Genomic DNA, 24080 nt, shown 5'->3' with positions numbered 1-24080 from the left:
CTCCCTAGATGACTCTGAACTTGCTATTTCCTATGTCTTTTCTCCCAGATCCAAGTGTCCTGCTCCCCCACCTCCATCAGTCTTTGCTGTAAGGCCTTCCCAAATGATCCTATTTAAACTGCAACTCCCCACCCACACATCCCAGCCCTCTTTCCTGTTTTATTTTTCTCTTTAACACTTAACACCATCCAAAAAAGTGTTCATATTACTTAATTCTTTTTACTGTCTTGGGTCCTTAAAATAGAAGCTTCACAAGAGCAATAATTTTTACCTGTGTGTTCACTACTATATTCCTAGCACCTAGAACACAGCCTAACAGTAGACGTTTAATACAGATTTGTTGAATGAATGAAAGCAACAAGTCAATGCAAGATGGAATGTAACTAAATGTTAAATTACATAAAATTGAAAACATACGCTGTATAAGTTTCATAGCAAAATCACTTCATAGCTTTTTTAATAAAATTCATTGTCAAGTTACATAACGTAGATGGTATACAGTGTGCTCATGCTTCTTAGATTCCCATGATTCATCGCTTACATACAACACCAAGTGTTCAGCCCAACAAGTGCCCTCCTCAACACCCATCACCCATTTTCCCCACCTCCCTCATCAACCCTCAGTTTGTTCCCTGAAATCACTTCATAACTCTATATTTAAACCTTGGTACCTTTTATCATAGCCACTGGCCCTATTTTCAAAACAAATAATTAGCAAACACAGAAGAGGAATATATTGTCTTTCGAGAAGCAAAACTGTTAAAAAATAGTAAGAATAATATACCTTTAATAATTTACTGAATAAAAGCATTAGGAGAGGCAAGAAAAGCGGAAGAGTTCCTTCTAATCTGGACATCATCCTCTGGTTACATTACCTTCTATGGATTTTGGCTTAGCCCCCAAAACAAAAAGGCAATTCTCTCATAAGTACTTAAAAAAAACAAAAAACAAAAACAAAAACAAAAACAAAAAAAAAAACATGAAGAGACTAGAGACTATAAGAAAGAGAAGAACTGAGGCCCCAGGCAAGGCTGGAAAAAAAAAGTCACCATTAAGAGCCAATAAAACTCTTTGATTCAGATCTGATCACAGGGTTTTGGCACCTCCCAGGGTTACCTGAAATCCTACAGTTCCTCATCTTTCCCCAAAATAACTTTTGAATCAGACACATGTCTGTAGAGGAATTACAAGAAACATGCTAATAATCCTGGGAGAAAATCATGATTTGATTAAGGAATCAATAATGATTAGTGAATAACCATCAATTTGTACCCGTTTTTAAGCATTTCTCTCAGCCTTCCTCCAAAATATTTCTGATTTAAATAGATTTTAAAGTAGAATAGTTATACTTAGCCACACTGAGTATAAAGCCATGCTAAATTCTCAGCTCACTGTGCTTTGGGATAGCCTAGAGTCTGGGGCCACTGCATTCCAAGTGTGCACAGGAAAAGAAGAGTGACCTGGAGGGAGCCACATCTACAAATGAGTAATAGTATCACTTTTCTGAAGAAGAGATTTGAATAACTAAGGAAAACTTCATGGGAAAAGGAGAATTTCAGGTAATGGAGGGTTGCATAGGTAAAGAGCGGTGAAAACAGATTTAAGTGAATAAAAGGGAATTCTAGGTAGACAAGAGCAAAGACAAGGCCTCTATTTTGACAGCAGAGAAGTCCCTCGACTTAGACCTCTCAAGGAATTTAAGACAGTCTGTGTCCCAAGAAGAGTCAGCATACGCATGGCCATAGCTGTTATCTGGAGGGCATGGCATTCCAGAGTGCTGGAGGTGAGAAGCAGATATGGCCAAAAGCCCCAACATTTTCTCCACCTAGTTTTGTGCATAAACAGATATTTTTGGCTATCTCAAATATTTTCAGAGCCCAGGGCAAGAGTATAAATAGAGGTCCCCATGTCATATATCTCAATTATAAAGCCCAGCAAACTCTTCAACTATGTTCTATTCTCCTTTCTTAACAGCTACACCTTTCCAACAACCTGAATAGCCAGACTCGAAATGAGAATTCTCAGAATTGGACCAGAACATGACATCAGTGAGTGGCCTCGACGGGAGAAGCAATCCCAGCCTCTGAGCTGTTGACTGTCCCCTTGCCTTCCCAAACCTAGCTCGCTCCTGCACATCTATCCACACATATGTAGAAACCCAGACTGCATATCCAGATTCTGTCCACAGTAGCCATTAATTATCCCTAGGCCTAGAAATTTGCCTATCAGTGGCCCACTCTTCCTTCTGGAGACAGACCTGAAGAAGAGGACCACAGAGGTCCTGGAAGTAGGCTCGGGGCCATCTGGGCAGAGAATTCCAGGGTCCTGGATACCAGAAGGTATGGTCTTGAAGAAGTGGTACAGGCTCTAGGTGGGTGCATGGGGAAAACATGCTTGAACAAAGGTCAGAGAGGATCTAAAAAATATGCCCCTTTGTCTCAGTGGTGCAGAAATGACTACCTCAGAAATTTCCTCCTGTCTCTTAATGATCCCAAAGAACCCCATAGAAAAATCCAAGTTTCTACTTATACCAAGCAAAGAGCAATGGACCTCTTACTGACTCAGAGGATTTCCATTACATCCACACCTCAAAAAATCACTTGGAGAGAGGGGATGAATCTTTCTCGTAGAAGAATTCAAAACACTGTAAGGAGATATTCCCCCCTCTGGGAAGTAGAGCTTAAATCACACGCTGAGCATGAGCTGGACTCAGTGATTTGCATAAAAAAAAAGATTATAGACGAGGAAAAATAATAACCTTACAGTGGAGAAGCTGGCAAAACCTACTGTAACCGAACGATCAAGGTTAACCTCATCAGTGAAAATCATGTAGATACCATGTGCCCCCAATAACATGTCAAGTGGATGAGGAGGGTCCTTCTCTGTGGTTTTCTTCCCCAAACCCATAATCACAGTCTAAGCATGAGAAACACATCAAACACATGCAAAATAAAGAGCATCAACAAAGCCTGGCCATGAACCCAAGACCAGCAAGGTCCTAAACACCACAGAGAGACTGAGAAACTGTCACAGAGCACAGACTAAGAAGACGTGAAAACCAATTCCAGCATGGTGCCCCGGACTGGATCCTGGCACAGAAAAAGAACATGAATGTGGAAACTTGTGAAATACAAATAAAATCTGGAGTTTACTTAATAGTACTGTAACAATGGTGATTTGTTAGTTGTGACAAATGTACTGTGGTGACGTAAAATGTTAACAATGGGGGAAAAATGAGTGAGGAATGTTTGGAAACTCTGTGTGTTCTCTTGGCAGTTGTAGGTTTCTACAAATCTAACATTCTTCCAAAATACAAAGTTATTTTTAAAAACTGTTCCTCCGTAGCATCAAAGAATCACGGCATATCCATCATCCTGTCTCTGTGTGGCCTACATTCACTCAGTGGAACAATGGGATGGCATTTCCCAGGTCCAGACGGCTGATGTAGAGCCATTTTCCATGAGATCTCAAAGATGCCCATTCTCATGGTCAAAATCACTCTGATCCCAGAGGGTCACATAACCGACAGCTCCTCAGAACATAAGACGTGTCTGTGAGCATTCCAAAGAAAATAAATAAGGTTGAAAAGAAGAAGAGAAAAGGAAATTACTTGTGGCATGTTTAAAATTTGGAACAGCATAAAATGGGAAACAAATGACATATATAAAACTGTTAATAAACTTGAGAAGGAATCCTAAAACAGACCACAGAGACCTTAACACACCGGAATAGAACATTCAGCTGTAAAACCTCCCTCTGGCATGCACACAGTAGGCACTGCCCAACTGACTCAAAATAAAATCAACTATAAACGTATGCTTTAACCTGCCTCTACTGCTAAGGAGGGGATATTATGAGTTTGCCAAAACGCGACAGCTCAACTATTTCTAAGAAAAGCGTCTGGTTATCATGGGAAAGCAGCACAAAGACCTAGATCTTGCCATGTACCCAGGTCCATTTTCTCAAAGGTCCAGAAGAAAACCTGTTGAGTCTCCTCACCATAAACATCAAGAATTTGATATTGAATAAAACATATGATTTCAAGTATTTTCCAGTTTTAAACTTACTCCAGGCAAAATAATGATATCTTTTAGAATTAATTTAGGTATCCTCCAATTAGCCCCCTATGTTTTAGGGGAGCAAAATCATGTCACTGTATCACAGCTGCTCTACTTGAAAAGACACTATCAGGAAATTCATCAGTATCTCTTTCGAAAGCCAAATTTTTCTCTTTCACTGGGATTCTTACTACTCAGAAGTTGTTTGAGAAAGTGTTTTCATTAATTGTAGAAAAACTCTAGGCCTTCCAAAATGTGGCAGCAATTTAGAAACACCATTTACATAAGATTAGCTACTTTTGAATAAATGTTTCAACATCCATCTAGGACTTGCTAAACCGTACTTTCTCAGTCACCAAAGCAAGAGAAAGAGAACACATGTGTGTGCTGAGCACAGGCTAGGGACTACGAATTGCATGTGCTTGTCTTATTCAACTCCCCACTTTTTCTGTGAGACAGGGATTATCTTTCTTTTACACACAGGTAACCAAGATTGTGAGTGCTTCAGTGTCATGGATAAAAGGTCACATCCCAGGACTGCTAACATAGGGACCTGAACTCAGCACTGTTTTCCATGAAAGTGAAAGACACTGTCATTAACCCATATTGCCCCTGAAAACACTTTGGAAGACAGAAGAGTGAGAGACTGAAAGTGAAAGGGACAGAGAACATGAAAGGAGGGAGATAAGGAGGAAGAAGAGAGAGGGGTGGGAGAGCGGGCCAGTTGGAATGAAGATCATCTGTAGACAGAATGCGAAATGAGCAAAGTTTCTCTGTGTCTGGCCATGCGCTGAGCCGTGCTTTGCCCTCCTCCTTTCCTCTCCTCCTCCACACTTCCCTACCTTGGAAATCACGTCGACAGGTTTACAGTCATTTCAGGTGCAGTTAACAGCAACCCCAGCCCAAAATGGCTGAGAGAGGACATTTTTTAAATCAATTACTAGAAGATCCAGAAATGGGGCAGATTTCAAACCAGTGTCTATCCTGGGCTCACACAGAGGGGTCTCTCTCTGGTCTCTCATTTCTTTTTTTTCTTTCTTTTTTTTTTTTTTTTTTCACATTCTCACTGCTGTCTCCATCCTGAGACTGCCCTTTCTGAGTGCAGTTCCCCAGGAGAAATGCTTCCTAATTTGCATCCAAGGGGAGCTATGTGAGAGAGCAAGATGAGACAGTGACATGGCAATATAGCCAGAATAATACAGAAAGGTTCCAATTCCGCCTTGGCCCAGTAAGCACTGCTCCTCATTCTCATCCCCCACCCCACCCTATCCCTTACCTCCAGCTCTGTGCTTTCCTATGGCAGATGTGCACATAGGACAATGGAAAACCGGAAATAAAACTCCACCTTACTACTTGCCAGGTGCACATTACCCACAGAGTCCCCTGGTAGACATGACAAGACTCGTAACAGAGTCTGAAGACTGCAGGATGGCCTTTCCTTGCCAGCCACCAGGTTAAATGTAATGAAAACTTTCTAATACTTAAACATTTCTGTGAGAAGAGAGAAAAGATCCCACTTACCTGGCAACATGGTGACAGAAGAGCAAGAGAAACAAATCTAGGAAAAAGCTCTTGTTCTAAACATCATTCACATCGAGGAAGCAGCAGACAGCTATGCCCATGTGTGATGCTTTTCCCACTAGAAAACGTGGCTCCTTCAATGTCCTGAAATCTGACCAAGTCACTTCAGCATTACTTCCTCTTAGAAACGGAGATACATGATTATCAGGCATCACCTCCAAGACTCAGAAGCTACTTCTTCCACAGCTTTCAGCTTCTTAGGTGGGAGGGACGAGTGACATTTGTTTTATGACTGAACTAGGACAGGAAAAGTCACCCAAGGACTAGCTGGGGACACTGCTAGAGAAATGTCACCTTAAGCAGCAGGTCAGCTCTCCTTGATTTTCCCACAGTGAAGCAACTGACAAGATCCATATGGATTTGTAGTGTAGGAATTTGTTGAAAAATGTCTACAAGGTAAGTCCAGGCTTCACAAGAGGCTATCGCCTAGTGGGTAACTCTACACAAACCACCTTCCTTCTCTCTGCTTTAGTTTTCTCATGTACACAGCAGGAGGGGGTGGGATTGACTTTATCTCTGAGGTTTTTTCCAGAGGTCTCAAACATTGAAAAGGAAGGCTATTTATATACAGATGTGGATTCAAGTGTTACCCGTTAAGCAGTAGCACTTATTTGTGCATTACCTTGCTTAACAACAGATGCAAATCTACTATTATTTTTTAACCTCAACAGAGAAGACGCTGTGTCTTTAAATTATATAAAGCGCCTTGTATTCAGAAGATCCAAGGTAAATATTTAGTAATGGTTCTCATGGGGACGGAGTCACACTCAAGAGTCTACTAAAGAAAGAAGATCTTGGTCACCAACTCAGGTATGTAAACTATTCCTATACTTGTGTGAATTAATAGACTCAAACAACAAAACTAGTTCACAAAAATTCATGTATTTGGATCTACAGAAACATTCTAATAATAGTCTATGTCCAGTTTAGCTTTTGGTTCACCACACAGGTGAAAAATGCTCCTTCTGGTTTGTTTTCTTTTTCATCAAAGACCGCATTATTCTTCCACCCCTCAGTATAAGCTATGTATTCAATATAGCCTTGATTCTGGTGCTCCCTCCTCCATCATCAGTAATTTTAAAAATCAGCCATGCGGTGTGGTGAAACAAGCATGGGACCAAAAGAACTAGGGTCAGGGCCCAATTCCTCTAGGTGTGGGATCTAGGCAACTGACTTCTCTCAGATAAAGAGAATGACTACATTTACCATAGTGGGTAACTGTGAGCGTTATTTGTATTTCCTTACATCTCATGCTCTTTCAGAAAGGAGTTAAGACAACCACTGTGAATGTAAAAGATGGCATAAGAAATGGGACTGAGAAAAGACAGAAAAAAAACAAGACGTGATATCAAATAGATTTGGGAATAAAGTTAAAACAGTTCATCACATAAAGACCTCAATATTTGCTACAATAAGGGAAACCACACACTGGACGGCTGGGAACAGTGAGGGCTATCACAGACAGAAAAATGCCTGGGAAGGTATCATGCGCGGCAGGACTGTTACTTGCTTCTCTACAAAAAGCCCAGGCTTTGAAATCATGCCAATCTCAGTGTGACCACTGGCTCTGTTTTACTTTTACAACCTCTGAGAACCTTGACTTTTCTCATCGCTACAACGAGAAGAATAAATCCCACTTTGGGGAGCTCTGAACTGCCTTATATGTGTCAGGGACCCAGTGAATGTTAGCTTCCTGCCCCTTCTTATCCCCTCCCTCTCCCTCCTCACTTCCACTTCTCCTTTCTACTTACTTCAGGTAGTAAATGCTCCTGTGAGAAATGTTTTCTGGTTTACTAAATTACCCTCTGTGTGCCATCATTTTACTTCTAATAATTTTTTTTTAACGTTTTTTATTTATTTTTGGGACAGAGAGAGACAGAGCATGAATGGGGGAGGGGCAGAGAGAGAGGGAGACACAGAATCGGAAACAGGCTCCAGGCTCCGAGCCATCAGCCCAGAGCCTGACGCGGGGCTCGAACTCACGGACCGCGAGATCGTGACCTGGCTGAAGTCGGACGCTTAACCGACTGCGCCACCCAGGCGCCCCTTTACTTCTAATTATTAACAGCAATACAATAGCCACAGAAAGTTCAGAGAGTTGCATACATCTGTATTTGCTAGAAAACTGTTTGCTCTCAAGGTGTCAACAGTAACAACAAAACAGAAAAGTACCTTTAAAAAATTGCCCTGAAACACACAGAGCCATTAATGTCACATACAATATAGGAGAGTTGATTTCTTGACAGAAGGTTAATTAGTTCTCTCCCATAGGATGGCATTGCCATAATTAAACCAATGGCAACAAGGAAAAAAATACACCCCTGGGCAATTGAAGACATTCCGACAATAATGAGAAACGGCAGTGGGCACTGGGTATCAGCGCTGTTTTCTAGCTACTGCTGTTTAATCATCGTTGGCACAAGAAAGCGAGCCCTCCCGTGCCAGATAACGTCTGCTCCTGAGAGAACCCTGTTTTAAACAGAAAGCAGGTATTTCAGCTTTCATACTAGGCTTTCCTTTACAATCTCTTTGTAAATGAAAGCAAGAAGCTCCAAGTGCGGATAAGACCTTGTACGGTAGTTATATGGTACCATAGATCATTTCCCCAGGTAATGATATGATTAATAACATCTGCTTTGTGACCTAATTATAGCCAAATTCATGCATATTCATGACACGGTGGGGTGCGGGGGGGAGGGGGGGAGCCTACTTGCAGGGGCGGGTTCCCCAAATGGGGAGTGCTGATTAAGACCCCTGCAAAGGCTGCTGTGGTAAGTGCTCACGCTGCTGCCACGGCTGGAGGGTACATTTTTCTTTTCTTCAAGGGAGCATAGTTGAAGTGCACAGTTTCCTCTGGGACGCTTTTCTCAAAACCCTAGAGAGGAACTCACTGGGTTATCCTTCAAAAGGGTTTGGAGAGCTCAAAATTGAAAGAAGAAGAAAAGTAGTACCATGTGGTCACACATGTCCCTATACCACCACCCCCCTAGAGGTTGGATCTGTTGGTGATAATACAGCCGCCTTCTTCCTGCCCATCCAAGACTCCAGTGGGCTGAGAGGTCACCTGGGTGTCCAATTCTACCTTGTCCAGTATCACCTTTAATGCCTAGCTGAGTATCTGGGGACTCATGGCTCAAAACAACCACGAGAAACAAAACCAAACAAACAGAGATGACTGCCCTGAACATGTAAGAACTACTTTAAAAGTCTTCGATCTAAATTCCACAATGCTGTCTCTCTACAAAGTCTTATCTCTTACCATGACTTTGGAAGGTCACAGGCGCTAACAGTACCCAGGACCTTTACCAGAAGCCTACCATAGAAAAGCTGGTGCTGAACATGCAAGATCAAAAGAGTAGCAGTACTTCTCAACCTAAAACTTGGCTCCAGGCCATCTGGATATCCTGTTTTCCTTTCCAGAAGCATTTCTGAACCCTCTCTGTCAGATACCTGGGCTCAGCCTGGTTTTCAGGGTAGCACAAGAACCAGTGTTTGCCAAGCAAATAAAGAAGTCTGCTCAGAGGAAGCAGGTATGCATGGGGTTATGCTTTCCTCAAAGATCTAAGACATTAGCAGACATTATCAATGTGCTCTGGAATGAGGCAACCTGGGAATGTACCTCTGGTAGCACTGAGAAGTGCTAAGTCAATGTCTTTCCCAGATGATTCCTCACATGTGACACTCAAAAACGTTCACCTGCTCAGAAATAATTTATAGGAATCTTCAATGAGATGTGATTCAAGGCAAGGTGTCAGAATACTTTTAAAAGGCTACAGAGTTCTGTGGTGATTTAAACATGTCCTTAGCCAATTCTGGAGAATTTACTAGAAATGTCAGTTCTTATACAACCAAAACTCTCAAATTATTAAATTTAGAACTGTGTGAGGGCTACAGCAGAAATTGAGCTATAATCATGGACCTCTTAGAGCTTAAAACCTAGGAGAAAAAGATGAGTGATGTAAAATGAACAGCCTTAAAATGAAACAGGATGTGATAAATAACCATAGGATACTAAGAAAATAAGTGCTGATCATATGTAGGCATGGAAAAATAAGAAAGCAAACAAAACCCAGAGATATATTATTCCATCTCCAAATAATATGAAACTCCTTCTACACACACAAAAACATAAATTTTCTCATTCTTCATTGATTGGGTCTTAATCAATACACATTTCATATCAATTATTCATTTTGTGGCCTAATGTTATCATTTTCTCAAGTAGCCACAGCTATAAATTCACCAAGATGACTAGGCCACTTAAACAGATGAGAAGATCTGGTGGCCTCATAAACCAAGAAAGCAAACCTAGTCTTCAAGATAGAAAGCGTCTGACATGTAAGAATTTAATTTTGCTATCTTATATTTAACTGATTGTGCTCATGAGAGAAATGTCAGATTCTCTAAATGAAAAGTTCATTGATTGAATCTAACCTCAAAGTTTAAAAATATAACACCAAGATGAAACCCCTGGTTTGGGTCTAAAACCGAAGGCCATTTAAAACTGAATTTAGTGCAGGGCGCCTGGGTGGCTCAGTCAGTTAAGTATCCGACTTTATCTCAGGTCATGATCTCGCGGTCCGTGAGTTCAAGCCCTGCTTCAGGCTCTGTGCTGACAGCTCAGAGCCTGCAGCCTGTTTCGGATTCTGTGTCTCCCTCTTTCTCTCTCCTCCCCCACTCATGCTCTGTCTCTCTCTTCTCAAAAATAAATAAACGTTAAAAAAAAATTTAAAAAAAAAAGAAAGATAGTTAAAAAAAAACTGAATTTAGTGCTTAGTAAATATTTATTGGTGACTGAGAAAAGGTCATTGTCATTCACATATGATATTTTGTCATTCAAGTTTTCCACAGTCAATTATTACTTATCCCCAAAAATAGCATGGTACATGTGAACTAAGACATTACAGATGGGAAGGGTACGGATCCCAGGGCTCCTGACTCAGATATATTGCGTGTGCTGCTGCTAAAAGCTGAACACTTGGAACGCCTATGTCTCAATACATGTGCTGAGCCCTCACAACTTATAACTCATTTGTGCTATCACATTTGTACCAATGTAAACACAATCACTACCAAGGAACACTGACTTTTTTTTTTTTTTTAGACAGAATGAGCATCTGAGCAGGGGAGATGGCAGAGGGAAGGAGAGGGAGAATTTCAAGCAGGCTGCATGCTCAGCAGGAAGTATGACACGGGGCTCGATCCCAGGACCCTGGGATCAAGAACTGAGCCAAAGTCAAGAGTCAGACACTAAACCAACTGAGCCACCCAGGCACCCCTGCTACCATGGAACATTTAAATAGTAAGTCCCCTTTTCTTTATTCTTCCACCTTCTATATTCCCTCTTTTTACCTTGACAAGGGAATTCCTCTTCAAGACAAATGTGATCAAGCTCTGGGGATGATTGCTAATCTTGGATAGGTCCCTTTCCACTGTGTGGGGAGATAAAAACCAGATCACTTATCTTTAAGTATTCTAATTGAATGACTTCAAGTTTCCTTATGAGGAATGAGTGACTGTCTCCTCTACCTGGGATAAGCCCAAAATGCTAAGAATGCTTACCCAGCAGGGAATCAGTCCTGATAATCACCCCATGGAAAGAAAATCCCCAAATCAATCTTTGCATCCTCCATGGAATGGCCAACTTGTCTGCTGCTGCCACTGCCGGAACCATTACTTGGTATTATTGAAAGAGCTCAGCACAATCTCTGCCAACTGCTATAACAATGCCAGAACTAAGCATGACAATGGGCATCCCGACAGCTTGATGCAAGATAAAGGTCTTGAGGAGCTGCAGTAATCCAAACGTGCCCACCAGCGCTAGCCTATCTGTGCCGCTCAAGTCTGAGGTCTTAGACACATGTCTTGTCCATTGTTTTCTAGCCACAGAGCCTCAGCCATGTCCTCATAGGTGCAACATCTGCCCCTACTGGTGCTGTTGTCACCACCATGACCAACGGGCCTCCATGCCAAAACCAGCAAGGAGAGACTCCTGCACTGGATGGCTGTACCCCCAGAAGCACTGGCTGCTCCAGCTGTTTCCCATCATGACCAGTTACACAAGAAGTGCAGGGGGTGAGCAGTTCTGAGATGCCTATTCATAAGGTTGCTTTGAAGACATCACATGTGATGGAGAAGTCACCTGTGCTTGGAGCTTAGTGCTTGGAGCTGCTCTCTGCTCTGTAACACAGCCCCTTGTATCTTTCTCTCCCTCCCTCCCTGCCTCACAACTTCTTAGGTCCTCACTCTTGCTTCCCTGAAATGGTGCCCTGCCCATAAAGCACAAAACTTTTCCCTCAAGCTAATTTCTAGTAAATCTGGGCTAAGATTCCACCTCCGCTGATTAAAGTGAAACATCTTGGTTTCTCAGTAAATGGAGGAAATCTCTCTCCCTACATGCTACACCAGCTCTGTTTACTCTACATCATTGTAACCAGGGCTCCCAACACTACTGTAGTGTGTTACACTATACTTTCAGTACACGCACACACCCACACCCACACACAATGCACCCATGCATGCACACCTGCACATACTCATACCATTTCCAAGGAAATAGGACACCTTCACCCCAATGCCAGAGTAGCTGGGACAGAAGGAACTTCAATCCTTAACCATATTATGTTGAGACGTGCACTCCCCTCCAACCCCAAAATGTTGATGTCACCTCTGAGCCTAGAAGAGACAAAATCTCTCCCTCCCTCTTCTAGTCTCAAGAGCCATCCTATTTCCTGCCTTAAAATGAGTGCCTTCTTTTTTTTCTTCTTCAAGAAACTCTCAGCTTATCACATGAGGTTATGAGAAAATCATGCTCATTCAGAAGTCTGAGTTAGACAATGGCATGGCTCTCCCTTCCCTGTGAGTCCTAACAGGACATCACAAGGCAGATCATGACAAAGAGATGCCATGACAGGACATCATGACAAGTCTACTAGACTTGTCTAGACTTGTCTAGGCTCTGCTAGTACAAGGCCCACTAGAAGACATTTACTCAGTTGACTTCACTGTATAATTTGAACGGCAAATAAAGGACTTTCTCACCAAAACCAGCCAGTCCCTTTTTCCACTCTTGACATATTGTTTTTAATTCCTTTCTTAAGAGCCTTGTAGATGTATCTGAATCCGACATGGATAAAAGTATTAAGTAGGGAAGGTAGGGAGGGGTGTGGCTGTATATTAGCTGATCAATATACTTGGCACAGCTTCAATGGCAGAAAGCCTGCTCCTGATGTGACTGGATTTCATTCGACTTTTATCCAACGTATGCTGAGCACTTACTATGTTCCATGTGCTAGGCAAAGAGAGAAGTAAAAATCCCTCTCTCTATCCTGGAGAGACATACTGGAAAGTGGTGGTGTCTTGTTTTGTTTGCTTTGTTATTACCAATGTCATCATAAAGCTTCCTGTTCTATGATAAATATGGAAACAAATTCACATCATTGTTCATCACTCTGAGTGCATTCTGGAGAGTCATATAGACATGATAAATATCTGTTTACACAGTTATAACCATTGCTTATATTTTTCAATAAAGATTATGTCATGTATATCATATGTTTGCATGAACCTAAGTATTAACATTTCAATAGTTGTTTATAACAGTAATTTTTAATCTTTCTGTTACAATATGCCTTATTAAGGTGACAGCCACCTACCAGGGTCAATGGCTTGTTAGAGTAGTGGCCAAGCAGGCCCTCAATCTGGCTCCCTATTCTGAGCCTCACCAGTATTTAACGTTTCACAGTGATGGGGAACCAGAGTTATATTACTCTACCGATCACCATTTGGATGGTTGTTGTCTTATGTACATATTTATTGACAGACTTCACTGCTATGGAATTTTTTTTTTTAACAAACCATTCTTTCTTTTGAGGGGAGCCTATCACTCAAAGCAAGAGTGTAACTATTATTAGTGTGTGTGTGTGTGTGTGTGTGTGTGTGTGTCTCCTTAGCCCACTACGGGTGAGAAGTTATTTCCGCTAACTTAAGCTGTCTGCATTTTCATTTCCTCAATTATTTTCAAAGCTCTGCATTTATTCCATGTGATGTTTGACTTACTAAATTTTCTTCTAGGTAAACTGTATGTTCAAATTCTTTCATACTTAGAAAAAGTGAGTTTTTATCTGAAAGAGGAGTGAGAAGAGACTTAGGACATGGTAGGGCTTGTGGGCTCTGAGTGGCAATGGTAGAGTCCAAACCATGGGGATCAGGTCCCAAGAGAAAGTGGAAAAGAAGAAGGGAATTCTGTAGCAGGCCAGCCCTGCCTTCTACATGGAAGACCACTCCAGCCAAGAAAGGGAAATTCCCCAACATCTGTGTCAGTCCCCAAACCATACACTAGACAGCCATTCTACACGAGCTGGCATTTGCAAAGGACTTTTCAAATGAGCCTCAGGGCTCCCACATTAATCTGACCACCCTCAACTTGCAAAGAAAAGAGCTGAGTCACAGGCGGTTTAGCTGACCTACTCAGAAGGGCCAAGGCCCTTTAGTGGGAGAGCTGACAGCAGGAGGCAAAGCTCCTGAATGCTTGTCCTGGGCTTGGGGTAAAGAGGCCACCCTGCCTCTTTAGTGTGTCCGTCAAGAAACAGACAGCCAATTGTGACCTCCCCAACTTCCACAAAAGAGCAATTTGCCGCTTTGCCAACAGTGGGAGCCGAATAAACTGGCCCTTGTGTGGAGAGTAGGCTGAGCCTGATTCTCTGAATCGAGCCAAGCGCCGCCCAACACGCTCGCAGGTCGAATCGCATGCAGGTTGGATCCCCTGGGTGGTAGGAAGCCCTCTCGTGCAACCGGGAATGGCTTGGTATAAAAAGGGGAGCCAGTTGCTTGGCCATTCCCTTCATGTTCTGAAAAAAGAAAAGGAAGAATGCATAATGCATAAAAGCCCATTTTTTTAAGAGTACATTTGTTCTAATTTCTGAATTAGACATTTGGATTCAGTGATTCTCCAGAAGTTTAAGGATAGTATCAAAACACCTGGTCAATTTCACAGACCCCCCTCAATTTGCCTAACCAACTTTGGGCCTAACATCCATGTAGGCTGTACAATGACATTACTGGTACCCAACAGACCAGGTATTTGGCAATAAAGGAACATTTTCTTAAAAAGATGGGAACTCTGAAAACCAGTTCTTCAATGTTCTTTTATATTTCATATCACCTGGAAGTGAGAAAAGAAGGCAGACTGGTCTGCTCCCAAACTCACTCTTTCCAACTCAACGCAAGGCAGTTTGGATGCTAGTCTATTCTCCCATTTAAAACTAAATGAGATTCTATTGTCAGGGTTTTATTTCACTTTCTGGCTATTACTGAATAGATATATTTTTTTAAAGGGATAATGGATAATGGAAAGAAGACCAAGATTTTATGAAACCAATGTTCACATACTCCCTTGGAAATTTACTGCCAAGTGCATATACTGTGGGCATCTTGTGAATGGAGGCATCTCTTTAAAAGCCCTTCCTTTTAAGTGTTGTAATCATTCCTTTAAAAAAAAAAGATTATTTTATTTTATTTTATTTTATTTTATTTTATTTTATTTTATTTTATGTATTTAGAGAGCATGAGCAAGGAAGGGGCAGAGAGAGAAGGAGACAGAGAATCCCAAGCAGGTTCTGGTTCTGCACTATCATTGCAGAGCCCAAGATGGGGCTCAAACCCATGAACCATGTGGTCATGATGTGAGCCCAGATCAAGAATCAGACACATAACCAACTGAGCCATCCAGGCACCCCAAGGGTTGTAATCATTCTATGCAATTAAATAAAGCATCATTTACTCTGAGCCATGTCTACATCCAGAGGCAGAGAGGCACAAAGACTGCCCATGCTCCTGGGGTCCTACACCAGCTCATCCTGTCTCCTGTTTGCTGCCCTGCTGCTCACAGGCAGACTGTGAATTTATTGCTGGAAAATCCCCCAAACTTTACCTTGACTTTACCTTGAAAGTATTCCTGAATTCATTCTATGAGTTTCATCCTCCAGATGTGGGAACCAATAGGGGAAATGCCTCTAATTTGATTAGGCTCCCAACAAACCAGCTCCTGAAAGCATACTGTGCCCAGAAGGGCAGGTGCATGGGCAGCTGATTGCTTACTATGGAATTGGGTACAGCTCATGTATGCCCAGGCTGCTGTTCCCTTTACCTTCCATGGACCCTCGTATAGGAGGCAATAATTCAACCAGTATTTATTGAGAACCATGTGTCAGGCTTGGTTTTAAGCATAGGAGCTAAAAGAATGAACGACAAAGACAAAGTCCTTTCTCCAGGGCGGTTTATTTTCTGGAAGGGGAAACAGACAATAAACAGTAAACTAACAAAGAAATGTGACCATTGCAAGCACTATTAGGGCCCTAGTGAAGGTGAAAGTAGATGACATGAGAGTGAGCAAACTGTGTTACACTGGACTTCAAGGAAGTCCTGTCTGGGGACGTGACAATGGAGCTTCTTGAAACCCAGTGATGAAGGCAGAAGGAATAAAATGCACAAAGACTATGGAGACAGAACGGGTAGATGGCAGAAGTTCTTGTGGCCTTAGAGAAAGATCCATGAACTCTACCATCATCATCTCAGGATGTTAGCCTTACCAGAATAGGTACCTAGGACACCAGCTCTCCTTTGAGATGCAGAGCAGAGGGCCAGCTGTGGCCCTGGAGGCCATCTCACCCAATCCCTTGTTTTAAAATTAGAGAGCAAAGGCCCCAAAATACAAAGAGCAAATTGCCCTAAGTGGCATGGCCTCAGCCAGGTGTGGAAAGCTTGGGAGCAGGGTGGGGACTATGGTGAGGTAGTGATATTCTAAACTAGAATTGCCTTTCTAGAAACTCTAAAAACACAAAATACAGGGAAAGAAGACCCTGGATTCTCATAAAAGGTAACTGCCTTCCTTGGTCAGGATAGGCCAGGGTATGATGCCCTAACAAGTAAACTCCAAAATCTGAGCCACTTACAAGCAATGCAGGTCTCTGTCACAGGTGAGCAGAAAGGGTCCCTTTATCAGAGTCAAGTTACCATCTTGGGTGCTTCCCAGAAGGGAGAGCTCTGGAATGTCTCACATTGGCACTGAGATCTTCCAACTGGGAGGTGATACGTGTCCCTTTACTCACAACTCATTTGCCAGGTCTACTCAAATGGTCTCTCCCGACCATCAGGGAGCTAGGACAAGCAGCCTACACACATACCCAGGACAGAGAATGAGAAGCATTGGGCAAAGTGCGCTTATGACTGAACACAGTATTCACTGTTCTACAGGATGTGCCAGCAAACAGAACCCCACAGGACCAAGTGACGGCTCTTTCTTCTTCTGCCCCAGAATTGCTGAGGCTCTACCCAGAATGAAAGCAACCAGAAAACAGGATGAGGAGAGACATACCCAAGAGGCAATCACTCAGTGTTACTGTCAACAGTAGGAGGGATAGGAAAAGTGTGGTTGGCCGAGGACGAAGCATGCCATGCTAAAAGCTGGAAGTCAGTTCCTGGGGCTCTCAGGGCTTTGGACCCTGGATCTAAAACACTCTGTCCAATTAGCAATAGGAACCTTCAATAGGAACCCTGTGTCTTAATACACAGTTAGTAAGTAGTAAGTCTTGATGTTGTTTTGGAAGACAGCTTCAGTAGTGAGCTGGCTCCTGAAGAGTCTTGGCTCTAACACAGAATCTGTTCACCTCAAAACTTCTAGGGCTTTTACCCTTGCCTGGTAAGGCTATCCCAACAGGTAAACTCAGGCCTGCACAGTGTCTAGAACAATAAATACCGAAACAATACCTACCCGCATACTCATACCAACTAGACCCTGCCTTAGAAGTAGGCATACACAGACATGCTGTCTGTGTATACCTCAGCACCGGCAGCTCACTTCGTCTATACCTACTGCCTCTCCTGGCCTTGGTGATCTTGTACAACCTGAGATGACTGCAGGACTGCTGCATCTGCTACAAGCCACAGAAAAATGCCACGGACATACACTCATACACACAGCTTCTCAAGTGAGAGCTCACCCTCTCTCGTCCAATCCTAGTGCTACTATCGAGGAAAAGAATTATTTTCTGTTCTCTTTTGCTACTGCAAGAACCATGACAAAGACTTAGTGATCTGTTCACAAAGGCCACAGTAAGAAGAGGCTGAAAATTCAGTCCAAGAACCCAGCACTTCAAACCACACAATAGAGTTCTAGTCACATGTACCCCAAGAATGCGTGTTATTTTCAAATTTTCAAAATCTGCCTGCTTTTTCCACATAGCTCACTGTCTTAGAATCCTCTTTACCAGTGCCCCCCTGCTAGAAGGCAAAGCGGTCCAAAATCACAGAAACTTAATGGCCACAGAACTTTTCACCACTTTTCCATGGAAATTGTGCAAAAAACACTGGCTTTAGAACAGAACGTCAAAATGGCCTCTGCTTGCTGAACTCTCTGTACGAAACACTGGAATTCTTCTTAAGGAAATTCCACCCAGGGACCTTTCTCAGCACATAATTGGAGTGTGAGGTTTTCTTAAGCCCTGTGCTAAGATGTTTCTGGTATAAACCCACTGGCAATCTGAAATCTCCTGTGATTACTGGAGTTTGCTGTGCCACTTCTTAGAGTTCAAAAGGCAAGCAGGGGAATACTGCTGGGCTTTGGGACACGCAGCACAGATGTGTTTGCCAAACTAAAACGCTTTCTCATTAGAACTATACTAAGTCTACAATTACTGGTCTATACTAAGTCTGCTGAGGCTTTGGAGAGAATTCCTATACATTTTCTTCACCTCACAAAGAATCTGTAGTTCACAGACCACCCCTACCCTCTGCCCCCTGTCTGGCTCAACTTTGTCAAGGCTTGTTTTAATCGCATTAAAATGTCACATCTGGAGGATAAACTTTCTCATGGGGTCGCACATCTGGCCTTTTGGGGGGACTTTTCATGTTGATTCATGAGCTGTCTTCTGTTTGAGATAGGCTTCTGGCTCGGTTTCTAGCCAGGGCTTCTCTCTCCCACCTGCCCCCTCCTTTCCCCCTCCGTGCCAGCCCCTTACCTCCTTCCCCTGACACTAGGTCTATAGCTTTACCAGTCCCACAGGAGGGGATGAAACTGCTCCTCGTTATGGACCGTGCAGCTCACCTCTGCCAATGAGTCATCCAAGAGCATGAGGTCACCAGCTAGGAAGTAATTTTTCAGGAGTGGCACACCCTCACCCCTCCAGGCAAGTTCTTGCTCTTTATAAGATCAACTCCCACCAACATAACCCTCCTCGGTGTCACCTTCCCAGTTGCTTATGAGAAATGCCTCTTTGCTAATGTGAAACTGGGTATAGACTCTGAGGTCATTATCACCATCCTGTTGGCGACTAACATTTCTAAGGGCATACTCTATGTCCGGCACTAATAGAGTCCTCTTCCTGTATCATCTCATTCAAACCTAAAAACAAATGCATGAAGTAGAAACTATTATCATTAGCCCTTTTTAGAGATGAGGACACTGAGGGTCAGGGAAAGTTGATAACTTACCCAAGCTCAGGCATGCAGGTAGCAATACAGCCAGGATAAAACTCAGACATTCTGACTCTAGAACCCCTTCTCGGATCAGCAGTCTTTCAAAGTTGCTCCAGAGAAAAACACAAAACATATCTCCCCAGAAAAAGATGCTCTCATGACCTGTGCTCCACCCAATTTTTGCTTTCTCCTTCTTTCTTTCTGAGGAATGAAAGCACTCATCTGCTTCAAAGAATGCCAGGGATCTCAGTGAGGGAGAAGGCGGCCCAGCTTCAAGGCCATCATATCCCGGACTTCCATACAAAGTCTGTCTATCAGATTCGCATCTGCCATCAGGGAGAAAAGAAGGCAGAAAACCTCCAGCCTTCACAGTCTCAGGCTTCTCTGGGACCTGTCGGGGTCTCCATTTAGCACATAGGTAGGCTTGCACCCCAAGGGAAAGACCAGCCCCCATTTCATGTTATACCAAGATGAACACCAAAGCCAGTTCTACCTAAGTTCCCACATGACCACTAAACAGATCCAAGACTGAGTCTGAGCTCCAAGCTTGGTAGAGTCAGGATGTGTGTGGTTCAGGGCAAGTGACCAAAGCTCTCTGAGGCTTGGTGACATGGTGATCAAGCTCCTTGAGGCCTGCATGGAACCCATGGGCTAGAGCACAAGCCCCGTAACAGGCCCAACACGGGATGCTTCTTTATCTGGAGACCGCTGCTCTGCCCTCATGGCCTGGTTCTAGGGAGCCCCACCCTAAGGCTCTCCAAAACCCACAGGATCCATTGTTCCTGACTGGTTCTGACTCTGTGACCCCTGACATTCTCTCTGGTTCCAGTTTTGTCTGTAACCTCATCCCCGACCTTTGTTTTACCTTCCTTACTCCTGGTACCACGTTCTCCCTCCCCAATCAACCTCTGCCCATGGCTCAGCCTTGCCAGCCCATCACGTGTGTACGTGTATGGGGCTCCTCCAGGGCACAAGGGTGACAACCACCAAGTGTCTGAGGAGCAAACTCACAGCAGATTCAAGGCAAAGTGACCCGGGTAGGTGATCTGTTTGGGCACACACACCCAATGTGTCCAGTCTGTGCCACTCCTGGCTTCTCTCCTGGACAAATTGTGCCACTGCTTCCCTCACTCTCACATGCTGAGATGTTGAATAATATTTTATGGCTCATGGAATGAAGCTCAAATTCTTGCTGAGGCGCTCCCAAGTGCATCCAGCCTTTTCCTTGACCCACCTTTGGCTTTATTCTCGCTGCACCTGTCCACAGAGACCTGCTGCAGCCAAGCAGAAGCACTGCCAGCCCCTGTCTGGATAGCACGTCTACACAGCATGCCCTATCTGCTTGTGGCCAACTACAGAGATTCTCTAAACCCCTTTCCCTAAAATACCTAATCCTCAGACATGAAAATGTAGGGGCTCATTTCACAGCAACAGGTCTAGGCAGCCATAACAGTTTTTTTTTTTTAACCTTGCTAAGGGTTACTTTGAGTTTGCATTACCTTAAAAAACTGCCACTTCATTTTTTCTGGCACCACGTCAACCTCTGTTTCAGGATGAATGTCTATCTCTGGCCCCTAGAGTGGCCCTACACTGTGGAATAACAAGTGTCCTCACATCCCTTGAGATCATGCCAAAGACTCTTTAGGGTCTGGAATGACCCAGTAATAAAAACCTCCTAAAGCTAAAGTGGCTGCAAGTGAGAGAACATTTATGAATGAGATTTTTCCCACTGTACCAATGTCGGGAAGTGAGTCATTCAACTGCCCACCTGCCACAAATTCCTCCCTTCAGATCGGCAGGGCTCACCATCCGACAGATTTTATATCCAGTGGGTGGTTTTTATATCCAATATATAATATTATATTATATCCAATATATAATATATCCAGTTTTTATATCCAATGGTGGGTGTTCAAATAAACAGGCTCTGGCAGTGCAAAGAACCTCTTGTTTCTCTAAGAAGAATCAGAGACAGAGAAGAAAGTGCGTGGACATAACGTGTGGGTTTTTATACACTGCCCTAGTGTGTAAGTCAAAACCCATTTACAAATTATGACGTGAATGCTAATACCTGTTTCTATACAAAGCCATAAACCCTTTTGTTTTGTTTTGTTTTTTAAGTTTATGACACTATTCACTATAGGCTACAAAACAGGAACTGAGAAAGCAAACATTAGTGAATTTACAGATGCCGCAGAAACCTCCCAAGTCCTGTTTTTATGAGTTATATGTATTCTTTGCTCAAAGGCAAGCAAGTCCTCGAGCACACTTAGCGACTTCCAGAAACCGCATTTCTCCATGTTTTACTGTTCATGCCTGGAAATGGAGCTCAAATGACACATGAATCCCCTGAAAAGAATCCACATCCTTGCATTTATGTGTATATCTACATTCCTTTAGGAAGGGAACTTGTAAATTTCATCAAACGCCAAAAGGATTTGGAAACCCAACGAAGATCGAGGACTCACAATTGTAAAAGGAGGTCCTCGTTCATCCTTTAGGGCAAATAAATCAAATGGAGCCCATATAGACGTCCCTAGGTTCCATGGATTATTTACATCAGGAGAGACTCTAAACAGATGTCTGCAATTTGTACCTTCAATGCTCAATTAGGACCTTGGCTGCATTAAATTCAAATTATCTGGTTTAAACTCAAAAAATAAAAGGATTTATTGGACACCTACTTGTGCCAGGATTGTGCTAAGCATCAGTGATATAATTGGCATGCACCACCACAGGTATGTATGCTATTAAAATATTGAAGCTCTTCCATACTCTCCCACGCAATGTCTCCTCCCTCTGGAACCCTTGGATTTCCCCCAAATCATTCAACTAAAGAGTTAACGTAGAAATGCAGAGGGTCTCCAGGATCCTACCCAGTGCTCAAGGCAGTGTCCGTGTGGATTCATTGGGCCACAGCAATGGTTAACATTCTGAATATCAAACCTGGATATAACAGCGAGCCAACACTGGACCAGTTAGTTCCCGCTCTTTTGCTTACAGTCTGTATTAATCAGGCCAGTTAATAGAAGCTGCTGTGAGAAACAATCCCCAAATCTTAGGTACTTAATACAATACAGGTTTGTTCTCATAGTCTCATACAGGCTGACAGTGTCTCTCTCAGGATCCATGCTTTAACATGGATTCCATGACATCCCATTGGCCAGAACCCAACCGTATAGCCAACTACACTTCCAGAAAGGCTGGGAAACATAGTCTTCCTCTGTGCCTGGTAAACATCTAGCCATCCTTGGCACGTGGTGTGCATTTAAAGCCTAGTACTGCACATGGCTATTAGTCAAACAATCACACAAACAAATGTAAAATTTTACCTGTGACAAGCTTCTTTCTCATTCTGTTAGCAGAGATAACCTATATGACCCTGTCTATTTTACAGCCATGCTTCTCAAAGATTAAAGATGAGGTGCATGCAAAACCTGGACAGCTTGCTAAAACCTGTTTGGTTAGTCCCCAGCCCAGCACTTCTGATTTAGTAGATGTGGTAGAAGGTCTGAGCAGGTGATTTCTGAGAAGTTCCCAAGTGATGCTGATACCAGGAGAGCATTCTGATTCCCAAGCTAGAGTTTTTCTTACCAGATCAGCAAAGATGGCCTGAACCCAGAGTAACTCTCCCCCTTTCCCAGCTTGTCATGTCGGAAGGCTTTCTCTGCCCTCTCTCAGATTTCAGCTCCCCTGCTGAGATTCTGGCTTTCAGATGGTATCCTCCCCAGGTCAGGAGGTTCCTGGGCCCTTCAAGGCTAATTACATCTTGTTAACAGCTGCCTAGGGCCCCTTCTCTCACTCTGCCCAGGGTCCTTGCCCAAAATCAGATCTCTCCTAAGACAATCAAGGCCACTGAGGCCACACTGTGGAGAAGTCCTCTTCGACCAGCCTCCTCTCCCTTGGGGCTCCCATCCTTTCGTCACTCATAGAAAACCCCTGTGTACAACAACCCTCTCTTTCTTTCAGAATGTTAACTCTGGCCAAAAGGAAACAGACGCTAACAATTTTACTGTAACTAGGAACCAGCAAATCAAATTTGATCCTAAATGTTTACTCTTCAGTTTTTCTGAGAATACTGACTCCCCGTCGATGTTGGTGAACGATGAACACACGCCTGCTGTATCTGTTTCACGTTCATATATCTGTTTGTCTATGTGCCACACGCAGCTAATACAGGATGGGTCAGGTAGAGTTGTGTCCAAACCCTACTGCAGTCTCTGGCAGCTGTAAGACCTTGGGTCTCAGTTTTCTCATTGGCAAAATGGGGATAGCCATTGGTGACAGCCAACATCATGACACTCTCACGGGGATGAAATCAGCCATGCAGAAGCCCCAAGCATAAAAAGGCTGAGCCCCAATCTGCAGCCTGGGGCGTATTCTTTAGGTATACCATACACAGAGATAAGGAGTCACTTGAGATGCATTATCAATGTCAAGTACCATCTGCACTGAACAGTGCAAGAGAATGTGTGTTTTTACACCAGATCCCAACTGTAGTTGTGGTACCTCCAACAAATCACTTAATCTCCAACTTCAGGGCCTTGGCCACCTATAACAAGGGAAATTTAGTTACCATCTTGTTTCTTCTGTAGGCATTCTGCAACTAGATAGGAAAGAAGATGAAATTCTTTGACCTTTGTGTAAAGAAGTATCTTAAATATTCAAATCTATGACCATATAATCCTATCATATCAAAAAAGGGAAGGAAGTAAATGGACTATTTGACACAAACTTGTTTTTCTAGGTGAACGATTCGTATCCTAAGAAGGGTTAGGATTTTTTAAACTTTTTTTTTAATGTTTACTTACTTTTGAGAGAGGGAGAGAGTGCAGGAGGGGTAGGGACAGAGAGCGGGGAGAGGGAATCCCAAGAAAGCTCCGAGCTGTCACTACAGAGCCCGATGCAGGACTCAAACTCACAAACCACATCGTGACCTGAGCCAAAGTCAGACATGCAACGGACTAA

Source organism: Panthera uncia (genome assembly GCF_023721935.1).
Source record: "Panthera uncia isolate 11264 chromosome A1 unlocalized genomic scaffold, Puncia_PCG_1.0 HiC_scaffold_17, whole genome shotgun sequence".
In the NCBI taxonomy this organism is placed as follows: domain Eukaryota; kingdom Metazoa; phylum Chordata; class Mammalia; order Carnivora; family Felidae; genus Panthera; species Panthera uncia.
This window is presented reverse-complemented; position numbering follows the sequence as displayed.